The sequence below is a fragment of the Acomys russatus genome, chromosome X (genome assembly GCF_903995435.1).
Source record: "Acomys russatus chromosome X, mAcoRus1.1, whole genome shotgun sequence".
In the NCBI taxonomy this organism is placed as follows: domain Eukaryota; kingdom Metazoa; phylum Chordata; class Mammalia; order Rodentia; family Muridae; genus Acomys; species Acomys russatus.
The window spans coordinates 21,683,866-21,689,869 of NC_067169.1; positions in this window are offsets into that span (position 1 = coordinate 21,683,866).

Below are 6,004 nucleotides of genomic sequence, written 5' to 3' on the forward strand. Positions count from 1 at the left end.
CCAGGACAGATAGGGCTACATAGTGGGACCCAAAACAACCACAAACAAACATCAGACAAGTGGACAAAACCCAACACCCCCCACCAAAAACACATTCAGACTGAAATCCTTAAGCGCAACCACTTCAACAGTGAGTCTTTGAGATTCAGAGCAGCCTCTGCCCTCCTTGTGAATCAGGAGACCAGGGGTAGCATCACTTCTACAAAGAACCTCACAGTGTCCCTTCTAAGTGCCTATTGCCACGCCCTCCTGTGGCTGATAGTGGCTGGTCCATTGCTGAACTGTTCAGACATTCACTTATTGCTCCTGGGCAATGATGCTCTCACTTCCCCATGTCACAGTTGAGCCAGGGGAGTTGGTGTCCTCAGGTTCTTCTCTCACCTCCATCCATCCTTCACCCAAATCAGCTAGTGAGTGCTTGGAGCAGTCTTTTCAGTAGCTTAAATTTGAATGTGGTGTCATGGCTGGATTTTGAGTGGATCTGGTAATAGATTTCATGGCCACAGAAGAAAAGTCTTAAAGTAATCATGTGTCCCCTCTTAAATTGTGGTGTGGAAGGTGACAGGGAAGGATTGGAGCAAGGTATCAGGGGTTTACTAAGTCTTGGAATTTCCTAAAGATTCGTAAAGGACAGAACCCTCCATGCAAGAAAGGAGGATGGGAGATGGAGAAGGAGACCTGGCTTAGGGTGGGCAGGCAGTGAATAAAGGGGGGGCCTACTCCTCAGGACCTGGTGGGGAGAGGGTGACCTGTGTACCTGAGTCCTATAGAGGATGCATGAGGAACAAAGGGAGTCTGCATTTCAGCTTCCTATCTCTCCCAAAATAATGTCCAAACTTCCACAGAGGACACCAGAAATATGAGATGTGGGTTATGGGACCCAACAGAACAATTTTGAAGGCAAATCAACTTAGTTAATGATGGTGACACAAATAGTCCCATCTACAGCTTGAAAGCTCTCTGATGGCATTTTCCTAAAGGACTATCTCATATGGAATCTACCTGATGAATTAAACTTTATCTTTAAATTTAGAGGTATTTTCTTCTGGAAGACCATGCACAGATGCTTACAAATGATTGGTTTTCAGATGAGACTGGATGGTCAGTGATGGGGCTTTTCCCATGTGTCCATTTCTCCAGGTCCTAAACATGTCTGCATGTGTTTTGGCTGGGGAATGCTCATCGTTATAAATTCTCTCTGAAACATTACGAGTGTATCCTCACCATTTATGGACATACATGTTTTTACATAGAGATCTGTCCTTTCAAACACATATTCCTATCAGCAATTTATGGAATATGAATGTGAGGGCAAGGACTAGACCCATGAAGTGAAGGCCAAAGAGATCAAATACCTGAGACCGCAAGTGCCTTGTGCTGATCATAGTGATGCATTTTTAAATAGCGAATTGTTCTGTGTGCACTTACAATGACTCTTCATGCGCCAGTGGAGTCTAATGAAGGAAATGCTGATGCCAGAGGACTACATGTTGGCATTACCTGAATGCATATGTTTATGTGCTTCCCAGACATATGTCCTCACACTGGTTAACTAATTTGCATGTCCTCTGGTCATAGATAGAAACGGTTTCCAATATTCTCCTAGATAAGTGTTTTTAGTAAACTCTCTGGAAAGAGTTACAGTAGTGTACACAGCTTTACAGTAATATATGATTAGATAAAGCCTTCTTTTATTGATGTGTATGAGCTATATAGGTGTGTGATGTATCTAACATATACATATGGAACATATATGCATCACATATTATTGACATGTATCAATTTTGTAAAACCTTTGATTTGCCCACACTCGCATTCCCAGGTCCAGCAATCCTAGGAAGAGTATTATACAGCAGAGAAACCATTGTCTGGGAAGAAGGATGTTACACCTGTCCAAAAGAAAGATGAGGTAGTGTGTGTGGTTCAGAGTGAGGCCAGCTGGAAGGAGAAAAACCTATACAGTATTCACTGGCCCTAGATATTTAGTACCCTTTAATTTTGTCTTTTTTTTTTTAGTTTTTTATTATGTTTCTTTTTTAACATATACATTTATATTATTACACATGAATAAAATAAACTACATACAGCAGGAAGAACCATGAGACCATCAGAAATTATATAAATGTTACATTCACAGTGATTTGGCTATTTGTATTTGGCAAACTTGAAGTAAACATCTTTCCTATCTTGTCGGGTCTAAAATTCTGAATGTAAATAATATCTATCATATCTCATCTCTATCAACTTAAAACATCTATCTTGATCTAAAAACATCTTAATCCCTAACCAGCTAAGATTAATTGTAAGACTAAACTATCTGGTCTTCAACTCCATCAGAGACTTGAGAAGGAATAAAACTTAATGCCTAAGTAAACTGTAAGTGCAGGTTAGCAGCTTCCAAAATGAAAAAAAAAATGACTAAGACAGTTTACTGTCTGAACAGTCACCCAACACTCTCTATAATGTTGGAGCATCATCTTCAGCCTTCTGGCTCAATTTATCTGACAGACATATATGTGAGACAGGAACTATTGAGGACTTGCTAAGCTCTGTCTTGGCAGAGGTTGACTGTCGACTCTGTCTGCATCCAAGTTTGCCCATTTTAAGGCAGAATTCTGTCTGTGGCAGAAGCAGGACATTTTGCCCAGTGGCTTGTTTGTCACATGTGAAGTCATCTCCATAATTCTCTGTTTAATTCTGTACCCCATTTAAAAAATATTTTTTATTAGTTTATTCATATTACATCTCAATTGTTAGCCCATCCCTTTTATCCTCCCATTCCTCCCTTCCTCCCTCCCGCTTCCCCCCTACTACCCTCCCTTATGTCTGTGACTGAGGGGGACCTCCTCCCCCTGTATATGCTCATAGGGTATTGAGTCTCTTCTTGGTGACCTGTTATCCTTCCTCTCAGTGCCACCAGGCCTCCCCATCAAGGGGACATGGTCAGAAATGGGGCACCAGAGTTTGTATGAAAGTCAGACCTCACTCTCCATTCAACGGTGGAGAATGTCCTGTCCATTGGCTAGATCTGGGTAGGGGTTCGAAGTTTACTGCCTATATTTTCCTTGGCTGGTGCCATAGTTTGAGCGGGACCCCTGGGCCCAAATCTGCCTATCATAATGTTCTTCTTGTAGGTTTCCAGGAACCTCTGGATCCTTCTATTTCCCCATTCTCCCATGCTTCTCTCACCTAAAGTCCCAATAAGATGTCCTTCCCTCTGACCCACTTTCCTGGTAAGTAAAGTTTTTCATGGGACATACCCCTTGGACTAGTGTCTTGATATAAGTGAGTATATACCATTTGTCTCTTTTTACTTCTGGGTGAACTCACTCATTATGATAATTTCTAGTTCAATCCATTGGTGTTTAATTTCTTTAACTCTTTATATATTTTGCATATTAGCCCTTTGTCAGATACAGGGTTGGTGAAGGTCTTTTCCCAGTCTGTCATTTTGTTCTGTTGAGTGTTTCCTTTGCCTTACAGAAGCTTTTCTGTTTCATGAGGTCCCATTTATTAATTGTTGATCTTAGAGCCTGGGCTGTTGGTGTTCTGTTCAGGAAGTTGTCTCTTGTGCTAATGAGTTCAAAACTTTTCCCTCACTTTTTCTTATACCAGGTTTAGGGTACCCGGTTTTAAGTTTAGGTCTTTGATCCATTTTGGACTTGAGTTTTGTGCATGGTGATTAATATGGGTCTATTTGCATTTTTCTACATGTAGCCATCCAGTTAGACCAGCACCATTTTTTGAAGATGCTATCTTTTTTCCATTGTATGGATTTGGCTTTGTAGAAAAACAAAGACCCATAGATATGTGGGTTTATTTCTGGGTCTTCTATTTGATTCCACTGGTCAACCAGCCTATTTCCATGCCAGTACCATGCTATTTTTATTACTGTTGCTCTACAGAACAGCTTGAGATCTGGGATGGAGATTCCTCCAGAAGATCTTTTATTGTACAGGATTGTTTTAGCTATTCTGAGTTTTGTTGTTGTTGTTGTTATTCTTTTTTTATTATTTAAGTAATTTATTCAGGTTACATCTAAATTGTTATCCCCTCAGTTGTATCTTCCCATTCCCCCTCCCTCCCTCTTTCACCCTATTCCCCTCCTCTAGGTCTATGACAGAAGGGGACCTCCTCCCTCACCATATGATCACAGCCTATCAAGTCACATCCTGGTAGCCTGCTTACCCTTCCTCTGAGTGCCACCAGGCCTCACCACCAAAGGGAAGTCGTCAAATTGGGGACACCAGAGTTCATGTCAGAATCAGTCCCTGATATCCACACAACTGTGGAAAATGTGATGTCCATTGGGTAGATTTGAATAGGGGTTCTATGTTTACTGCATGCACTGTCCTCGGTTGGTACAGTAGTTTGAGCCGACCTACCTGGGTCGAGATCTGCCAGCCTTGATGGTCTTCTTGTAGGTGTCTAGGACCCTCTGGACCCTTCTATTTTCCCATTCTCCCATACTTCTCTCACCTGAAGTCCCAATAGGAAGTTCCAGCAGGAAGTCCCAGCATCTATCCCAATTTCCTGCTAAATGAAGACTTTCAGAAGACATCCGTGTTTGGTTAGTGTCCAATTATAAGTGAGTATATACCATGTGTGTATTTCTGGGTCTGGGTTAACTCATTCAGGATGATAATTTCTAGTTCCATTCATTTGCCTTCAAATTTTAGGATTTCCTTGTTTTTAATAACTGAGTAGTATTTATAGTGTAAATGTACCACAGTTTCTTTATCCATTCTTCAACTGAGGGACATCTAGGTTGTTTCCAGGTTTTGGCTATTACGAATAGGGCTGCTATGAACATAGGCTGAGCATATGTCCTTGTTGTGTGGTGGGGCATATTTTGTGTATATTCTAAGGAGTGGAATAGCTGGGTCTTGAGGTACTCCTATTCCCAATTTTCTGAGAAAGCACCAGATTGATTTCCAAAGTGGTTGTACAAGTTTGCACTCCTACCAGCAATGAAGGAGTGTTCTGCTTTCTCCAGCATATGCTGTCACTTGAGCTTTTGATCCTAACCATTTTGATAGGTGTAAGATGGAATCTCAGAGTCGTTTCAATTTGCATTTCTCTAATGACTACAGATGTTGAACATTTCTTTAAGTGTTTCTCAGCCATTTGATATTCCTCTGTTAAGAATTCTCTGTTTAATTCTGAGTCCCTGAAAAAAATTAGTGTTAAGCTGTTTCAAAACTGTTTTACATCCGTAGAAATGGCTCAGTGGTTTAGAGTATATGATGCTCTTTCAAAAAATCAAACTCAATTTCCACACCCCAGATCACAACTGCCTATAAACCCAGCTCCAAGTGTATCCAACTCCTCTGGCCTCAGGAGGCACCTGCACATACCCAAACACACAGGTATACATAATTAAAAATATTAAATAAAATAATTCTGAGTCCCATTTCTTAACTGGGTTATTTGGTTTGGTGGTGTTTAATTTCTTGAGCTCTTCATATATTTTGGATATTAGCCCTTTGTCAGATGTGGGGTTGGTGAAGATCTTTTCCCAGTCTGTAGACTGTCACTTATGTCTATTGACAGTGTCTTCTGCCATACAGAAGCTTCTCAGCCTCATGAGGTCTCATTTATTAATTGCTGACCTTAAGGCCTGGGCTGTTGGTGTTCTGTTCAGAAAGTTGTCTCCTGTGCCAATGTGTTCCAGGCTCTTCCCCACTTTTTCTTCTAACTGATTTAGTGTCTCTGATTTTATGTTAAGGTCTTTAATCCACATGGACTTGAGTTTTGTGCATGGTAATAAATATGGTTCTACTTGCATTTTTCTACATGTAGACATCCAGCTAGATCAGCACCATTTCTTGAAGAAGCTATCCTTTTTCCATTGTATAGATTTGGCTTCTTTGTCAAAAATCAAGTGCCCATATGTATGTGGATTTATTTCTGGGTCTTTGATTAGAGTCCATTGGTCCACTAGCCTATTGCTGTGGCAGTACCATGCTGTTTTAATTACTGTTGCTCTATAGTACAGCCTGAG